This window comes from Panthera tigris, chromosome C2 (assembly GCF_018350195.1).
Source record: "Panthera tigris isolate Pti1 chromosome C2, P.tigris_Pti1_mat1.1, whole genome shotgun sequence".
Classification (NCBI taxonomy): Eukaryota; Metazoa; Chordata; class Mammalia; order Carnivora; family Felidae; genus Panthera; species Panthera tigris.
In genome coordinates, this window is record NC_056668.1 from 47,231,480 (window position 1) to 47,251,211 (window position 19,732).

Below are 19,732 nucleotides of genomic sequence, written 5' to 3' on the forward strand. Positions count from 1 at the left end.
AACCTGAGCCCATTGAACAGGTGCCTTGTTAAAAGAATGTGGTTAAATGTTGGGTAAACTCTAGCAGTGATTGCTAGAAAAGGAAAGAATGCTGATATTTGCTGAAGGTTGACAAAGGAGCCTCTCACCTATGTTTGACAAAGCTTTAAGCTTTAAGATAGGCTTTTTGTAGAGGAGGCATGCGGCTCAGTAGAAGAGAGAACCATTTGCTTCTATAGTAAATTGTTGCAGTTCCATATTCTAAACCATGAGTCACAGATGTCTTTATGATTACACATCCCTCCCAGCGTATGAGAAATATACTTTAGAGAACAGGAAGTTAAGAGAAAACAGAAGTGTGAATAACTGCTAATGGTGCTCTCTCTGGCTCCGTTCCGTCTGCCATTTCATCATACATAAAGGGTAGTTCAGAGATTCTTTCCTGGCAAATAAGTGGCAACATATGTTTGAAACAGTGAATGGAAACTATAGGGAGAAAATGACAGGCATATGGCAATAGGAAGGCAAGGGAAAATTTGTTGCCCTAATGTTAGCCACATAATTGGTATGCTCTTCTATAGAAGGGCTGTTTTACTTTAAAAAGTCTGCATGCCCCATTAGTACAGCATTTCTGTGTGTGGAATGTATATATTTTCTAGGTTTGCTTTGTTTTTTTCATGAATGGCTGTCACATTAAGCTATTGAAACTCCATACAGAGGTCTTGAGAGAAAGGTTCTCAAAGGGGGAAGACAGAATCTAGTCAGGAAATAGGACCCTTTATTAAAGTAGTAAAAACAAAAAGTGGGGAAGCACTTAAGAACAATTACTTTGAAGGGCAAAGAACAGAGAAATGGGCCCCAAATTTTGTCTTCAAGCATGCTTGTCTTTTAAAAAATTCTACATTGGCAATGTTTATGATTCACTTGTTGCCATAGCAAGTAAACCCTTGCAATGTGTTAAGATTCCATAAGTTACCTTAAAGGGCACAGGTTTGATGTTTTGTTACACATTGTGAAAGCACAGCAATTTACTTTGAAAAAATAATTTTCTTAACAGAAAATATCAATGGATGCTAAAGGCCCTGAAGCCCATTTCCAGTTGTATGTCATACAAGGCTAATAGTTAGGAAATGTGTTTTCAGCCTTTAAAATTTTATCATGGCTTAGTGTTATATTGGAGACAAGTGTTGGAAAGAAACATAATTTGTTTCTCAGAACAAATTTTTGTTTTGTTCTGTTTGCTGAGAAATGATTATGACAATATCATTAGTATTTGTGTTTCTAAGATTTAGTTAACTAATAAGATTTTTGTTCAGATTGTGGGGAAAAATCAATTGGTGTTATTGATTTGGGACTTGACAATGACAATGGTAGCATGAACATTAATGGACTTATTAATTGATGACTTATTAATATGTATATATCTGCAAATATGATTTAAACGTGTCAATCCTGTAAAACCCAACTATTCTGTATCTTGTCTCACAATATCCTGCTTTATTATGATTGGCATAATTGGCATGCTTTTTTATGTCTGGTCTCATGCTTTAAAAATGGATACCTAAAAAGTTAAGCTAAACAAAATGTTTCATTTGTAGTCAGAAATGTCTATATACTATACTACATAGTATAAATTTCTATATATACTATACAGTTGACCCTTGAACAAGGCAAGGGTTAGGGCACCTGCCTGCACAGTCAAAAATCCACATATAACTTTTGACTCCCCCCAAATTTAACTACTAATAGTCTACTGTTGATGGGAAGCCTTATCGATAACATAAACATTGATTAACACATACTGTTTATGTTATGTGTATTATATACTGCATTCTTACAGTAAAGCTAGAAAAGAAAGTGTTACTAAAAAAACTCATGGAGTCGACTGGCTGGTTTAGTCAGTGGAATGTGCTACTCCTGATCTCGGGGTTGTAAGTTTGAGCCCCACATTGGGTGTAGAAATTACTTAAGAATAAAATCTTTAAAAACGAAAGAGAGAAAATCATAAAGAAGAGAAAATATATTTTCAGTACCATACTGTATTTATTGGGAAAAATATCCACATATAAGTGGACCTCCACAGTTTAAACACAAGTTGTTCAAGGGTCAACAGTATATATACATGTAAAATAAAGCAGGACATGGCAGAATGAAGACATGATAAAGTTTTATACCCTGCCCACTACCAATTTTTGTACTACTCACAAGCTAAGAATGGTTTGTACATTTTGAAATAGTTGAAAAATGTCAAAATAGTGAAAATTACCTGAAATTTAAATTTTAAGTGTCTGTAAAGTTTAATTGGAACACAGCCACATCCATTTGTTTACATATTATCTGTAATATGTGGGCTACATTCCTGCTATAACAGCAGAATTGAGTAGTTGCAGCAAGACTATCTGGCCTGCAAAACCTAAAATATTTACCACCTGGCCCTTTGTGAAAAAGTTTGCTGACCACTATTCTATACCTTTTTACAGTGTAAAACAAAGTGGACAAAAGGCAACCACATGTTTACTTTTATATATCTCCACTAATTTGTGTTCATTTGTCTGAACCAAATTTTGATTTTCTGTACTTTTTAAAAAATCTTGAATAATTTATAATATCTGAAGATTAATATTATCGCCAAGACAGTGGATACCTTTTGATGGAGTACTAAAATGATATGCTATATTTGAGGGAAAATCTAAATAGAGAAGATAGGAAGACAAAATTTTGTTTCTGAGACTGATGGGAGGTGATGAGGTTCTAAACTGGTGATATTTAGTTTTCTATTTTCTTGTCATATCACCTTCTCTTATTCTATCTTGCCCAGAAGGAGGATATCCAGGATGAGTGTTGAGGATTATGGGATTGTAAGAGAGCCCCCACCTCCTCCATTATGTGTCAAATTTTTTTGCTTAAGTGCATATGGCAAAACATACCACCATGAAAATATCTAGTGCTCATGACTAAGTGAAGTTTTCCTTGAACCTAATCACCTTGAATAATTGAGGACTGACTGTATTAAGAAAAGATATCCTACCTCCAGTATGGATTCCTCATATTAATATTTGATTTAATATTCTGTTTTCTTTTTTTTTATTTCTTGAATTAGCCGTCAAAACGTATTTCTAAATAGACTTAGTCTAATTTATCAGACTCTCAAAAACAGTCTTGGTTTAAATGTTGCTTATTTGAGAGTTTAGATGTGATACATTATTATTATTTTGTTGCATATTTAAACATTTTTAAAAGATTATTAAGAAAAAGAAGCTGTATTTCCATATTAGATAGCATTATTTTTTGAGGTGTGTTGTGGGTATATGGAATGAAAAATATTACAAATCTATTATTTCACATGGAATTACACAATGCCTGGAGGCTATGTTTGCTCTGATTCTTTATGTCTAATCTTATCTTTTTCCAAAATCTTTCCTTTTAAAAATGAAAACCTAGAAAGGTCAGCTAACAAAATTTTTCTTTTGTAGTGATAAATTAATAACAGATGGACTTTTGACATACATACACTCATACATAAAAATCTATGTACATTTTTCACATCATCCTAGTAGTTTTTTTATTTTAATGTGTTTTTGTCTATCACACAAGAATATTAGAAAAAGGTACAATTAAATGAGATATATTCCATGAAGAGTGAGTCTGAGGCTTTGAGTCTGAAACTCTCATAGAAGTTAGGTACATTTAAAGCTACTCTGTTGTAAGATGAGTTAATATTAAAAAGGATCAGATTTCTGTTGGTATTTCAAATCACTTGAAAAAGGCTGAACACACATAAAGAAAAAAATATAATCAATTTCTCTTTTTATTTAGGGCCTTAGAGACAGCTACAGTAGATGTGCTTTGATTATATTAGATGGCGATATTATGTGTGCATTTATTTAGAGGAACTTGGTTTTTTCCATCTGAAAATAGCAATTTAAGAGAAAGTAGTGGGACACCCGGGTGGCTCAAGTCGTTTAAGCGTCTGACTGCGGCTCAGGTCATGATCTCACTGCTTGTCGGTTTGAGCCCGGTGTTGGGCTCTGTGCTGACAGTTTGGAGCTTGGAACCTGCTGCAGATGCTGTGTCTCCTCTCTCTCTGCCCCTCTCTTGCTCGCGCTCTTTCTCTTTCAAAAGTAAAGAAACATTTAAAAGGAGAGAGAAACTAGTTTCTGGTGTTCGTTGATCTTTATTTTGTAGCATATAAAAAGTCTGTTCAATTTTATTTTGAACATAACATTTGATTATAGTTTTCAAAAGAAGATTGCTGGCTTCTGGTACCAAATTAGTACACTTTGTAGGTGTTTTGGACAGTTTTTACCGTGATACATCCCTTTAGCTTTAATGAGCATTACTGATGCCCTAGTGTTAAAAATGGAGATCACATATTTTAAGATCATACAGGAAATATTCCATCTAATTCTTTCTACAAAGAAGTTGTCCGTGAATTATGTTGACTGTATAACTAAAATAATTAGAAGTTGTTATATATAAAGTGTTCAGGTATTTGTGGAATCTGTGTGGTAGCTGTTGTGATTACTGCTGTTGCTTCTTTTCTAGCAATTTCCCAGTCCCTATTGTATTCTTCAACGAAATATTTCTAAGATAAAGTGTGAGGAATAACACTAAAGGTGCACTGTTCCTGCACCTGAAATTCCTGAAATTGTTCCTGAAATTGCTACAATGGACAATTTGTACTCCTACTTCCATCTTGAGTGTGACTCCACTATGGCCCACCTTCAAGGCATGTTTCCTCAGTGCACATTAACATCCCAGGGATGATAAGCAAGGCTCTGGAGTCAGACTCCCTGCTTGGGTCTTGAGCTCTCCATTCACCAGTTACGTAATCTCTCTGTGCCTTTGTTTCCTCATCTATAAAATAGGGATAATGGGAGTAAGTACCTTGCTCATTTAGTTGTTGTGAGTATTAAATGAGTTGTGGCCTGGAAGTACTTAAAGAAGCACTTATACATACTAAGAATTCAACTACTTAGCTCTTATTATACATTCCTAAGATGCCATCTATGGTGTCCTGTTTGTATTGGATCTTCGAAACTCTCTAACTCCATAGTCAGAATCAAATTGACATTATTTTAGGATGAAATAAATGTAAATGTGCATGAAAACTTTTTGGAAATTTAGGATGTAACACCCATCTAGAACAGTGTTGGCACACAGGAGGTACTCCGTAAATATTCAAAGAATTAATGAATTAAAAAATTAAAAATATTATACCCATATAATGGTGATGTCATTCTTAAAATTCCTGACTAAATACTCAAATCAAAGCCATTCAATTCTTAGATTTAGGAGAGATCATTTAATTCGAATCTGTGTTAATGAGGTATGAAAAACAAAGATGGTGATGATGAGGATATTAATAACAGCAAATATATACTTGGCATTTACTGTGAGTGAAATACTATTCTAAACACTTTATATGTATATAGATTAATTCATTTGATCTTTACAGCAACCTATAAGATAGGTACTACTTGTTATCCCCATTGAATAGATGAAGAACTTAAGTCTGAGAGTTTATAAATAACCAGGATTCAAACCCAGGAAGTTTGGCTCCAGAATCTATGCTCTTAACTCTTTGTGATAAACAAGCTATAATTTCATTACAGTTATTTAGTCCAACCTTGTTTTCCCTACTTAATGTTCATCAAAACAACCATACAGTACCAAAAGTGCTAATCACTGCCTGTCCCTCCCTCTTTCTGCTCTCCCGCACAAGTCTAAAGCACTGGTACTCAAACTGGGCTGCACAATTGAATTACCTGGGGAGGCTCCCAGTACTTTTGATGCTTAGGTCTTAGAGATTCTGGCTTAATTGGTGCACGCTGGATATCAGAATTTTTAAAAGCTCTCCTGGTGATTCTAATATACTCAGCACAGTTTTAGTCCATTTGTCTAAACGAAAATGAAATTGGTGTGAGCCCTAGAGCACTCCTGAGGGGTTAGGACATGAAAATAGTAGGCTCTGGATCCTTGAGCATCCAGGAGTTGAAATTCAAGCCAGTTTGCATTGTTTCTTGTTGAGAATTGTTTCCTTTGCATGCAAGAAATACTGGTTGGAAATACCAGGTGATAGTGGATTCAGAATTCACCCAGGGATTAAATTGTATATATTACTCTTTTAATTTGTTATTTTTAAAAAATCAAGTAGGTTGGTTTAGCATCCGACTCTTGATTTTGGCTCAGGTCATCATCTCACCGTTCTTGAGATCAAGCCCTGTGCCGGCCTCCGCACTGACAGCATGAAGCCTGCTTGGGATTCTCTCTGCCCTGTGCACACGCACTCTCTCTGTCTCTCTCTGTCACTCTCAGAATAAATGCACATTTTTTTTTTTTAATCAAGTAAGTTTTAGCATTGTTATAGTCTTGGGGCCCTACATGGCTATTGAAAATTTGGAGAAGCAAAATGGCTACAAGCAGGAATAGGGTAGTGCCTTCCTTTAGGGTTACCGGTTTATTGCTCCAATGAGAAGAGTAGCCTGACTTTACTAAACTGTTTAGGAAAATTGGTATTTATTTCAAATGTTTATGGTTTATCATCTCAGAAGATTAATGCCAAATCCTCAAAAATGTAGTGACGAGCGATGACTCATTTTAGCTCATGTCAAAACAATGCGCTTTTGTAATTTGCCTGTCTCTGGGGAAGCTATTAAACACTAAACAAAATGCCTCAGAATGAAATTGATTGAGTGTTTTAAATTATGTACTTTTGCTTGGCTATTAGCCAGAAGTTCTTTGGGAAAACTCACTACACATCAAGACCTGTGAATTGTGCTGACAATGATACTACATAGTATATGCTGCTTCAGTACCAGCGGTGTGTATTGTAAAGTTAAATAGTCAAACAAAGCTCAGTCTTTTTGATAAACAATTTGTGTTAACTCTACTCTCCGCCAAGTGATTTTTTCTTTGTTCAACTCTGGACAGGATATAGCTAATGGAAAAGATATTTTTGTCTGCATTATCTTGTTGATAAGTAGCACAGATTCCAACAAGCTAAAGAATAGTTATTATATAAATGTATTTTAAGATTTATACATTTGTTTCCTTGTAAGCACAACCATATATCTTGTCCCCAGTAGAGCTCACCATAGTGTTTTGCATGTAGCAGGTACACAAACTTTGTGTGTTATTGATAATAATGATACCAACAAATAAAACATAAACAGTAGCGTATAATTCCCTATGGTCTGTCAGTACTGTATGAAGTCTTTTAAAAATCAGTGTTGGGGTGCCTGGGCAATTTCGGTTCAAGTCATGATCTCATGGTCCATGGGTTCGAGCCCTGCATCTATGCTAACAGTACAGAACCTGCTACAGGTCCTCTGTCTCCCTCTCTCTCTCTGCTCCTCCCCTGCTAATGCGTGTGCACACGCTCTCTCTCTTTCTGTCTCAAAAATAAGCATTTTCAAAAGCTCAACTACATTTTATTTTTCAGGAACAAAATACTTAAATGACTGGCTTGCTTTCAGTAACTTCCTAAGTAATGAGGGTATTTACAATGTTAGGCTATATATATATATTTTAGATTGGATATTGTTAAGAAACACCTTTATCAGTATAATGAACTCTTAGTAGTAGTAACCAAAACATTCATAGTACCATCTGACGCTTTTTGAGTAGGCAGGTGGGGACATGGTCTCCTGGCAACCAAAAGTATGGGGCCGCTTAAGACCATTTGTATCACATCTGGGAAAGAATAGGTGCTCAGTAGATACTTGTTGAATTGATGTTCTACTCATACTCATCTCTTATTCTATAAGAATCAATTTCTTCAGATGCGGTTCCATGAAAGAACATGGAAAAAGGTAATGAAAATTAAATGACTTCAGAGTGATTCTGTAACATGGTGATAGATATCATCCCTAATGAAGTTATCCTGATACATAAGTATCTAGCTTTCAGCCTGTTTTGAGATGGAAAATGGTGTGAAGAATGGTAATTCAAGTTGGATTTGAAAACTATAGTTCAGGGGTATCTGGGTGACATAATTGGTTAAGCATCCAATTCTTGATCTCTGCTCAGGTCATGATTTCATGGTTCATGAGACAGCGCCTGGCATCAGTCTGCTTGGGGTTCTCTCTCTCCCTCTCTCTCTCTGCCCCTCCCCTATTTGCATGCACACACTCTCTCAAAATAAAAAAATAAACCTAAAAATTCTTTCTAAAAAAAATAATATATAGGATAAACTGGTCAAACTGCTGCATTCTGTTTATCTTCCTGCCCATATCTAGTTCTTGCCATTAAGCATGTTATTTATCTTCCCCAGCCTCAGCTCCTTCATCTGTTAAGTGCTGCTAATAGTAGGACCTATTTTGTAGTGATGTTATGAAAATTAAGGATTAGGTGAAAAGCACTTAAAATAGTAGCTGGCATATAGTAAACACTCGTGTGAGTGTGTGTGTGTGTGTGTGTGTGTGTGTGTGTGTGTGTATTTACACATGTGCATGTTTTAAAGCATTTGATATATTGTTTGGGTGGGCCATAAAAGAAATAGGTTTAGAAGAATTTGATAGACTTATGGAAGAAATCCAAAATTGGCTATGAAGGGTAACTTATCTTTTAGGGTTTCATCTTCATAGGCCCCAGCATGGCTTCCTTGGCTGCCACTCTCAGGGACAGGGACCCTGGTTTGATTGGATCAGTGACCTGACCCAAAAAAGTATTTGTTTCTGTTTTTACTAAGATGCTTCACACAGAAAACTATGCAATGCTGCTTTCTTATTTCCCAGGCTGAAACAATGAAATGATAAAACTATAGTCCCCTGCTGCTTCATTTGCTTGTACTAATTTGTCCTAAATGAAAAACTCTTCATTTGGTAATAGAAAAGGATGACTTCAAGTAATAGAAACAAGCCCAAGCTAATTAAGTTAAGCAAGATCTTCAGCCAGGAAAAGTAACTGCTGAGATATGCATCTTGTTTTTCTAAGCAAATGCTCCTACTTTAGAATCTGAGTGGGCCTTAATTCATTTACCTTGTTTGAATTGCCCACTTTTCATACAACCACTTTACATTTCTGGCAGCAGTGAGTGTGCTGAATGTTTTTGTTATTGTTGCTCTTAGTGATAAGTGTGTCGTTTTTATTCTCACTATAAACAAAGGTCTGTAAGGACCATAGACTAGATTGTTTCACCATTGCAATGTGGTTATTTTGTTATTTCCATCATTTGCTAGTATTTTGTTCCTAATCTTGGAGTAGATCTTTCAGTAGTGACAGAGAAAAACTGCTTTGCAATCAAATATTTATAACTACTTTAAGTAGTAGAACCTGCCTAGTAAAAATGTATTCCGTTTCTATATCAGGGCAGTTTTTTTGGCATTGTTTTTTCAATGAACAAATTAAAATAGAATCTTTAAAAAGATATTTAACATGCTCCTTTAAAATAGGATATCCCATTAACATGAGGTCAAAGAGCCTCCCAAACATTATTTTTTGTTAGTTTGACATCTTTCTGTTACAACCTTGGAAGCCTAAAGGTTTTTCTTACTTTTCTTTTGCATTTTTTTTTTTTCTGTCTTTATGGCTGCTCATTGCTTCTCAGTCAACCTGAAATTCAGGCTTATTTTAAGTCCCATCACTGTCTGTAATGACTACCTCCTCCTTGCCTCCCATGCCCACTTGTCTTCTTTGGAACTTGGTAGTACTCATCCTCTTGTTATTCTAGTGTCCTCTGTCTCAGTTGGCTCATTTCCCTCCATTTCATTGTTTCTACAAGTGACCACCCTCTCTCTTCCCTCTCAGTCTCTGACAAGCTTCTTGGAAGAATACTATCATACTCAGTACTCACCACCCTCTTTGGATCCTTGAAATCTGGTTTCATCACCTGCCATTCTGATGGAATTGTTACTTTCAGAGGTCATTGGTGACTTCATCATCAGATCCAACAGGCTATATTCTATTATACTTCATCCTTTAGCTTCCTCTGTGACTTCATTATCCCACTTAACACAGCTACCTGCTTACTCACCCCTTGAAATTTTCTCTTTGGTTTCCAAGACACTGAACTCTCCCAAATTCTTTTTCTATATCGTATTCTGCTTCTTTTCTAATTTTCTTGATAGCTTATTCTCCTTTTCTCATTCTCTAAATGCAAACCTTTGCCCAGACAATCCAGCCCTTTGCTTTCTATACTACTTCCTCCTTGGCACTCTAATCTATTCCTACAGTTTCAACTTTCCTCTCTACGCTACAATTCCACATCTTTATCGTTAGCCACTGCTTGTCTGACTTCTCTCTAGCCTGTGCAGTTACTTCTAGATGTCTCACCATTTTCTCAAGCACAGCATTCCAAAGCTGCCTCTCCCAGTCTTTTAATTGCTGTTATTAGGACCAATCTTCTTGTCACCCAGACTTTTAAGAGTTATTATTTTTTAAGAGTTATTATTTTAACCACTCTGACTGGCGTGAGGTGATATCTGAGTGTGGTTTTGATTTGTATTTCCCTGATGAGGAGCGACGTTGAGCATCCTTTCATGTGCCTGTTGGCCATCTGGATGTCTTCTTTAGAGAAGTGTCTATTCATGTTTTCTGCCCATTTCTTCACTGGGTTATTTGTTTTTCGGGTGTGGAGTTTGGGAGGGGAGGGTGGGTGATGGGTATTGAGGAGGGCACCTTTTGGGATGAGCACTGGGTGTTGTATGGAAACCAATTTGACAAATAAACTTCATATATTGAAAAAACAAAACAAAAAAAAAGAGTTATTATTTTAAGACTTATTGAGTCCGGTCGTTTATACCTTTTGCATCTTCAGATTGTGTAACATACCTCATTTTACAGCTTCTAAGCATTATCTTTCCATTTTTCTCTTTTATTGAGATATAATTTATATTTAGTAATGTGCACAAACATTAAGTATACACATAGATGAGTTTTTATATAGGTATATACCTGTGTAAACTCTATCCAGACCAGAATATAGAATGTGTCCAACTTCTCAGCAGACTTCCTGTGTGCCACCTTCCAATTGGTAACTACTTTCTTCCCAGGAGGCAACTACCATTTTGACCTCTATTACCATAGATTAATTATGTCTGTTTTGAACTTCATCTGAATGGATTCTCATATTAATGGAAATTCAACTTCAGATAAATGGAATTTTATATTGCTATCAGAAATATAGGCAAGTTCCACTTGGTCCACTTACTCATCAACACCTGATATTCTCCTCTTAGTTTTAGCCCTTTTGGTAGGGTTGTAGTGGTATCTCATTATAGTTTTAATTTGCTTTTGTCTGATGATTAATAAATAATATTGAATTTTCTTTTCAGATGCTTATTTGGATATCCTCTTTCATGAAATATCTCTTAATTCTTTTCCTTTTTTATATTGGACTGTCAGTCATTTTTTTTTTTAATTGATTTAGAGTTCTTTATATATCCTGAGTGTCAGTCTTTTGTTGGTTATACATATGCAGATATCTTCTCCATATCTGTGGCTTGCCTTTTCATCTGATTATCGTTGTATTTTTGATTAACAGAAGTTATTAATTTTAATAAGGTACAGTTTATTAATCTTTCATGCTTGTTGCTTTTTCTATCCTTTTCAAGAAATCTTTACCTTCTTCAAGATTATGAAGATAAACTAAAGCTTGGAGAGGTTAAGTGGTTGGCACTAAGGTTGTGGCAGGCTGTTGGTTGTCTTTAAAATGTCAATTGGCTCTTTCTTCCTGGACATATATGGCTGTTCAGCCAGTCATTTCTAGCTTGCCCTGTATTGGGAAGTGGCTATGTTGAGTTTGGATTGGATCAATGGAATATAAATAGAAGAGATGGTAATCTTCAACTTGAAAGCAAGATACCTTTCATGTATTTTACCCTTCCCTCCACCCTCTTCACCACCAACTGCCCCCTAGTGTACTGTAACATACACATAATAGGGTTGCAGCTCTGATCATGTAGATGAAGACAACATTCTGGATGGTCCCTTGGAACAGAACTCATTTACATTTATTTAAATAATACTTAAAATTATTTCAATAAAAAGGTAGCTCAGATGCTACCTTTTCCTTCAAGCTATTCCTGATCCCCTAATTAGTATTCACCTTTTTTTCCCACTGCCTGAATGTTTTCTGCCCCTGAGGACAGGGAACATTTTTTGGTCTACTGCTTTGCACATGATAGGTACTGGGTAAGCATTTTGAAATAAATTAATAATAAATTAATAAATAAACTAGATGATAAGTTAATTTTTCAGAAGCTTAAACTGCATTTTTAATATTAAGAACTGTTGATCTAGTCATGCGTGAATGTAGCTTGAGAAGTTCTATTTCCACGTTGGTTCTGTGCCTTCTCTGCAGTGAGGTTCTGACTAAGCAGTTCTGAATCAGCAGATTTACTGTGCTGTATCACTTTCATCTTCTGTAACACAGCTCATGCACCTGGGTATCTTGGTCCTAATTGCTGACATAGTGTGACCATGACCTCATTTGACCTTTCAACACACAGGTCCTTTTGACTGCTATATAGTGAGAAGAGGCTCACATGGAAAAAGCGATGCTGTTTTCTATTTGAAGCAAATGATTTGACTTAGACAACTATGTGACAACTGGCCTTACTCGGGTTCTCTTGGCATCTTAAAAGAACATTTGAACCATATTTGAGATGCCGTTGTGTTCCTACCTTCAAATGCTACATTTGGAGATTCTGATTCAGTATGTTTGGGATTGGGGCCAGAAATCTGCATTTTTAAATAGTTCCCTGGCAACTCTAATGATAACTTATTTAATTTGGGAAATCAGTGGAGAAGTATCAAGAGCTCAGATTCAAGAGTCCTAATTCTTCTCTATAGTTACTATCAATAACTTTGGGAAAGTTACATAGTATCTTCAAGGTTCGGTTTGATTATCTGAATATTATGCGGACCGTAACAGTACCTACTTTAAAAGAATGTCATGAGAATTAAATGAGATCATCCATTTGATATGCTTAGTACAGTGTTCTATAGTAAACATTCAGGTAAAATGGTAAAACATTCAGGTAACTATCATTGCTAATATTATTATTACTAATTATCAAATTCTCTATAAGAGATCTTTCTTTGTATTGTTTTTGTTGAGAATGTACAAAATAGAATCTACTGTCTCTACAAAGAAAGGATTCATGTTGTGTGTGGGTGTGTGTGATCGTTCTCTTAATGAGTTCTTTGTTTTAGGTGTTTAATTAAAATTCTGTGTGGGATTACTCTGACCCCACTTCCTTTTCCTTAATAATTTACCAAGTAGCCATTATATGCTTTTTTTTTTTTTTTCATTTGAGGAACTGTTACTCCGTGTTTGTACCTGTGAGTGCTGGGAGGGTATTACAAAGAGGTGCTTACCTGAAATGTTAAGAACTGAATGTTCTATTGCAGCATTTCTCAAACAATTAGATAGTTAAAATGTCATAATTTAGGGACTGGAATTGAGACTGTGGGTAAGACAAATGCTGAGAACCACCTTTCAAGTTCTGGTCTCTTATTAAAATTTTTTTGTGTGCTTCAGTGTCAGAGAATGGAACTGAGGTAATCTGAGCTAGGATTTGGTGGTGCTACCAACAAAGTAAACTGAGTTTTGATGTGTGTTGTGTTTCATGTATTCAAGGAAGAGTGATGTGGAATCCTTGGGGCAGGAGGGAGGAACTGGGAATAGGGAGAGTCATGGTATCCCAAAGGTTTTAGAGCCACTCCCTTGTACCTCAGTTATTTGTTATGAATTTACTCCAAAAGGTAACAGTAAATAATGAAAAGTTAAATTTTGGAGCAGAAATACTCTTTCATGACAGGGGCAAGATTTCTTTTAGGTAAAGCAGAAACTCTTTAAAAACTGTCTAACAGGCCCAGAGAATGGGTGGATTCCCTTGAAGAGTCTTCTTTGCATAAAGAAGTAATACTATCACTAAGAATAGGGTGTCAAAAAAAGACCTTTGCCTCCATGTGTTGTATGCCTTTCATCTGCATGGATTGAAAAGTCCATAATACTGTAAATTTTAGTTAGCTCTTATAATAACTTATAGCTGCTATCAGTTCTACTTAATTTGAATAACTCTGACTTGTACTTTGCCACAATTTGATTATATTTGCATTCCACTGACTATTGAATTCTCAAATTGCTTAGAAAGTAGGGGATGAGAGTCAATGGTCTACAAGTTTAACACTTCAGTGAGCCCTTCACAGTCAGAGTTCATTTATCTTTATCAACAAAGAGCTGTCCTCATCTGACCGGAATGGATGAGAAATTTCAGTTCTTGGGGCAAGAAGAGTATTTAGAGCTGAAATTTCAATTAGAAATAAGGTTGACTAGTTAAGGGCTTCATTTTGGGGTCAGGTTACCCTCTTTGCTCTTTCAGGTATTAGACATTCTTAGTTATTCAGAACTCATGGAGTTCTTACATAGAGTTGGTTTACATATAATTTCTACTCTTTGACTCATGTGAACCTAAATCTTCTCTAAAAACCTGTATGGATTTCAGAGGCTTAGAGAGGATTAAAAAGGTATAAAATTTTAAATAACTTCATCCAGTGAGCATGTTTACCTAAATGTGTCATCAAACTTCTCAGTTTTCTGGTTAGAAAACCGGTTTGGGACAGGCTGACTCACACTGTGGACTGATAGAATGCAAACACATTCAGAATTCTCCTGGCGAGACTAATGCAACAAAAACAGAGTTCTGTGAGCTTTTAGAGGTGAAGTGTTTCATTTCTCTAATAAATCTTCCTATCACTGAGAGCTTTCAAAATAAACACATGTCTTCACAGTTGTTAGGTACTGTGAGGTGGCATAGGCCTACTACTATATCCAATACCCTGTGCCACTGTCAGTCAGTTGACTTTGAACTTAGGTCTTCTTCCCTAATTTGTCTATTTACTTTTTTATTGAAGTATAATTAACATACAATGTTATATTAGTTTCAGGTGTACAACATAGTGTTTTAACTTTTGTATACATTGCAAAATGGTAACTTTAATAAATCTAGTTACCGCCCATCACAGTACAAAGTTAATACAATATTATTGGCCATATTCCTTCATGCTGTATATTACATATGCATGATGTACTTACTTTATAACTGGGAGTTCATACTTCTTGATCCCCGTCATCCATTTACCCTCCAATCCTTGACCATCAGTCTGTTCTCTATATCTATGACTCTGTGTTTTGTTTTGTTTGTTTCGTGTTTTGGATTCCACGTGTAAATGGACTCAAGTGGTATTGGTCTTTCTCTGTCTGACTTACTTCACTTAGCATAATACCCTCAAGGTCCATCCATGTCGTCACAAATGGCACCCCTTCCAACTCTTAAAGGAAATAATTGTTAAAGATAATCTGGGAAATATTGGTAATTAGCCCTTGGGTTGATAAAGGTAATGCTCTACAATTCTAGATATTATCCCCATATGTAAATAAACATTTTATTGGGTTTGCATTTCACTTTTGATCCTTAGATCTCAAATTCTTTGCCCAAATAGTTATTCACATTCTTTTCAATTAGCCCTTGTGCAAGGAAGGTAGATAGCAAGAATATTTCTGCCCATTTTGAAGATTAAAACATCAGTATAGAACTCAAGCTATTTTTTTTTTTTATCAATTTGCTCAGTACATTTGAAGGCAAATTCCAAAGATGTCCAAAGAGAGTGATATTCTCTAAGCCTAAGATACTCTGAAAGTAAAGTTTGCTGAGTAGCTCTTTTCAAGGACAAAGGGATGGAGATTGGAATGTCTTGGCAGAGTTGAGAGTACAGTCAAAATAAATAGACACTCCTGTTCCTTTCTCTTTTCCAGTTAGTTATATCTCATTGCCATTTGTTCACATGTTGCTGTAATTAACTAATTTTAGGCCAGGCAAAAGAGATTAGGTAGCATATTGCACACCCACACCTCCTTTTCTGGGATTTAGGATGGAATGAGTTTTTCCATTTACTCTAGCCAAATGAACACATACTTGTACAATCCCATTTTGCTATGAAGTAAGTCTTTATCAGGAAATTGTACTTCTGTAGGTCTTATCCCCTATGGTATTTTGCTTATGATAGTAGTTTTCTGGTTGTTGTTGTTGTTATTGCTATTTATTATTATTATTATTATTATTATTATTATTATTATTATGCTTTTTCCAAATTTGACTCCAGACACACACCTAACACACTGCTTTGTGTATGCTATAGGTGCTCTGACAAATTCCCGATGGCAAGTTGTGATCTTTCTGCACAACACATTTCTCTGGGGCTCAAGATAAAGAGGAAGCCTGGGGTAGTGGCACACAGTCTGCACAGTCTAGCCCTAACCTACTCATCCTCGACAGGGACTTAATTCTACAAACTTGTCTTTTCATTCCTTTGTACTTATGTGTGCAATTTTCTGCCTAGAATAAACTTTCCCCTCTTCTCTGCCTGTTAAGAGTGTTACTCAGCCATCAAGCTAAAGCCCCCCTAGGGCTGGGATGCCTTCCCATTCCCTCCATGAAGAACTAATCAATCCATCTATGGGATCTGTGAGCACTCTGTATATGCTTCAGTTGCAGCCACATTTAATTGCCTCATGCTACTACTGTTTTCTACTGGGGCCTCAAAGACATGATCTGCATGTTATTCTTCCCGCCCCCCCCCCCCACCGTTCTAAGTGTCATGCATAGTGTTAGGTTAAATGGATGTTAGTGAGTGAATTAATGGATGACAGATAACCCCTTTTTTCTTTTTTCTCATCTAGAACAAAAATACTCTTTCTCCTCCCCCCCCCCCCCCCCCGACAGATAATCATTTGCCTTTGATCATTTCCCCTTGGGATATACCCAGATGCCTATTTCTAAGTCTCTATCCTTTGGTTCCTGAGTATGAGCTGGCATTAAAGGATCTTCCTTTATAAAGTTTTAAGAAAATAGCTAACCTATATCTCATGAGAAACATCCATTATCATTAATAGTTTTATCTTTCTTATGGCTGAACAAACTGAAAGGATACAACTTGACAGAGATTGTGTTGAATCTCTAGATCAATTTGGCAGATATTATTACCATTTGTACAATATTAAGTGTTTTGGTCCATAAACATGGGATGTCTTGCCATTTATTAGGTCTTCTTTAATTTCTGTCAACGTTGTTTTGTAGGTTCCAAAGTGCAAGTCTTAAGCTTCTTTCGTTTAATTTATTCCCAAGTGTTTTTTTTCTTTTTGCTGCTATTATAAATGGAATTGTTTCTTTTTTTTTTTTAATGTTTTTATTTATTTTTGAAAGAGAGAGAGAGAGAGAGAGCAAGCTGGGGAGGGGCAGAGAGAGAGAGGGAGACAGAATCTGAAGCAGGCTCCAGGCTCTGAGCTGTCAGCACAGAGCTCAATGCGGGGCTTGAACTCAGGAACCATGAGATCATGACCTAAGCCGAAGTCGGATGCTTAACCGACTGAGCCACCCAGGCACCCCAGTGGAATTGTTTTCTTAATTTAATTTTTTGTTTGCTCATTGCTACTGTATAGAAATACCAATGATTTTGGTATATTGATCTTGTATACTGCAGCTATGCTGAGCTTATTTATTAGTTTTAGTAGATTTCTTAGGATCCAGTTATTATCGTTAGTATTATCATTGTATTAGTTTAATTTCCAAAGCAAAAGATATGTGGAGATTGTTTATCTTTCCTAAAAGGCAAAGCATTGATTTTATTTTGTAGGATTGTACGTTAGCTATTTTATCTGTGCCTGGATCAAAGTTTTGTGATGATTTCATGTGCTACTTTAAATATTTATATCTTCTATCTTAATTTGATATTTTGAAGACAAACTTTATTTCATCTATTAACTACATTAGCATATCAAAATTACTATCTGTTGAGATCTATAGTCTTACTATAAAATTTAGAGTAGTTTAGAAAAGAAAAAAGTTATCTATATAATTTTCTCTGAAAGAAAAAAGTGGCCGTAGATGGACAGTAACTGGCAAGTTCATAATAATATACCTTTTATTTTGCTTTATTTCTGATTCTCTAGAAAATATCTGATGGCAATATGGAGTTCATGGATGATGTCTTGTTCACCTCAATGGCAGTACCCTGTCCAAAATAAGCATCATCCCTTGTTTGGGGAAACATAAAGAAAGCATATGTCCTCTTTGCTTTTAGAATTGTGCTACTTTGATTCCTCAGGGGTCATTTTGTTCACTTCATCAAGTGACTGCTGCAGACAAGTATAAATTTCATTTGAACTGCAGGAACTGCTGCTCTTGGATCAAATCCCTGCTTCTGCTGCTTTTACAGCCCTGTTCTGCTAAGAGATCTGCAGGCCTCTGAGGAAGGTGCTAACAAGTACATGGGTGGGATCTATAAACCTGACTCTGGAAGTGTCTCAGTGCTGTCCGCCTCCTCCCATCGTCACTACAGTCTTCTGTGATGTCTTCAGGGTCTGCATAAAGACTTCCTTCCTTGTGGGTTTTCGTTCCTCATTATGCAAAGAGCAAAAAACATAAAGTTACCAATGGCTAACTTATTTCTGAAAGAAAATTGGAATTAAGAGTCATCTGAAGTCATTGAGAGCCAATTCCCTGACAATGTTTAATAGTTTAAAAAAAAAAAAAAAAAAAAATATATATATATATATATATATATATATATATGTAATCTAAAGCCTATAAATGGGGCCTGGCTAAATGAACTGCATCTATAAAATGAAATAATATGCAGCCACTTAAAAAAAAGGTAGAAGAATATAGTATGGTCTCTTTCATGAATTGCTGATGTAGGCTTACAATGATTTTTTTAGAAAAATGCACAGGAAGCTGTTAACTGTGGATTACTTTGGGGAGTAGGAAGTGAAATGAAAGGAAAGTTTTAATTTTCATTTTATACTTTTCTGTTCATTTAAATTTTCTGTTTTCAAGTGTTATTATTTGTTCACTTATTTTTTTTTAGTTATTTCAAACACTTATATAAAAGGAGAGATCATAGGATAATAAACCCCCATGTGTTCCTCATGCAGCTTCAATAATTATCAACTCTTAGCCAGTCTTGTTTCTTCTGTACCACCCTGCTGAAGGGTAGCAGAATATACCACTCCAAAATACTGCCTCTTTGGCATAAGGATTATTTTGAGTTAATTATTTTGAGAAACAGCAGATGCAGAAGTTCTGAAAATAAGAGTAGAGTTAACCTTTTGTAAGAGAAATTTACATTTATGGAGGAACTCTATTTGTAAGGGTATCTCCCTCTCAGTACCAGCAAGAGAAGGATGAGTAAATCACAAGAGAATCTTATCAGTGGAGAAGGCTCCAACTTCTGGTAACTTCCCATAACTAGCTGCCCCTCCCCCATCCCACCTGTCTTTCTTTTTTAGCTGATGATGGTATTTAAGGTGCTAGCTTAAGTCCTCTTGCAGAGTTACTCATTTTCCCTGGGTATTTCCCATGTATATACATGAGGTATACATGTTAATAAACTTCAGTTTTGTTTTTCTCTTTTTAATCTATCTTTCATTACAGGGGTCTCAGCCAAGAACGCAGAAGGATAGAGGGGAAATTACTTTTTCCTCCCCTTCATTATGCTCCCCACTACATACACTATTCTGAAGCAAATTCCAAACATTCTATCATTTCTTTTAAAAATATTTTCAGACTATATTTCTGAAAGATAAGGATTTTTTAAAATATACATCACAACACCATTAATACATATTAGAAATAATTCCTTCATATTGTGAAATATTACAGTGTTCACATTTTCCTGTTTTTCTCCACCCCTTTCTATAGTGTCTTCAAATCAAGATTCAAATAAGATCTTGCATTGCACTTTATGG

The 19,732-nt window shown here is 35.7% G+C and overlaps 2 protein-coding genes and 1 long non-coding RNA gene across 5 annotated transcripts in view; 1 reads left to right on the forward strand and 2 right to left on the reverse strand.

Moving 5' to 3' along the window:
- The window catches only part of CMSS1 (cms1 ribosomal small subunit homolog), a 381,170-nt gene that overhangs the window by 79,076 nt on the left and 282,362 nt on the right, over positions 1 to 19,732 (forward strand). The window lies entirely within an intron of this gene.
- Positions 1 to 19,732, reverse strand: part of FILIP1L (filamin A interacting protein 1 like) — a 112,806-nt gene that overhangs the window by 69,937 nt on the left and 23,137 nt on the right. The window lies entirely within an intron of this gene.
- LOC122242031 lies at positions 4,053 to 9,893 on the reverse strand. Of its 2 annotated transcripts, none has more exons than XR_006222166.1 (3): positions 9,776 to 9,893; positions 4,702 to 4,836; positions 4,053 to 4,091 (listed from the first exon to the last, which is right to left on the reverse strand). It is a non-coding gene; the product is annotated as an uncharacterized LOC122242031 (long non-coding RNA). The 2 variants fall into 2 exon arrangements; XR_006222167.1 differs by lacking the exon at positions 9,776 to 9,893 and adding an exon at positions 5,748 to 5,875.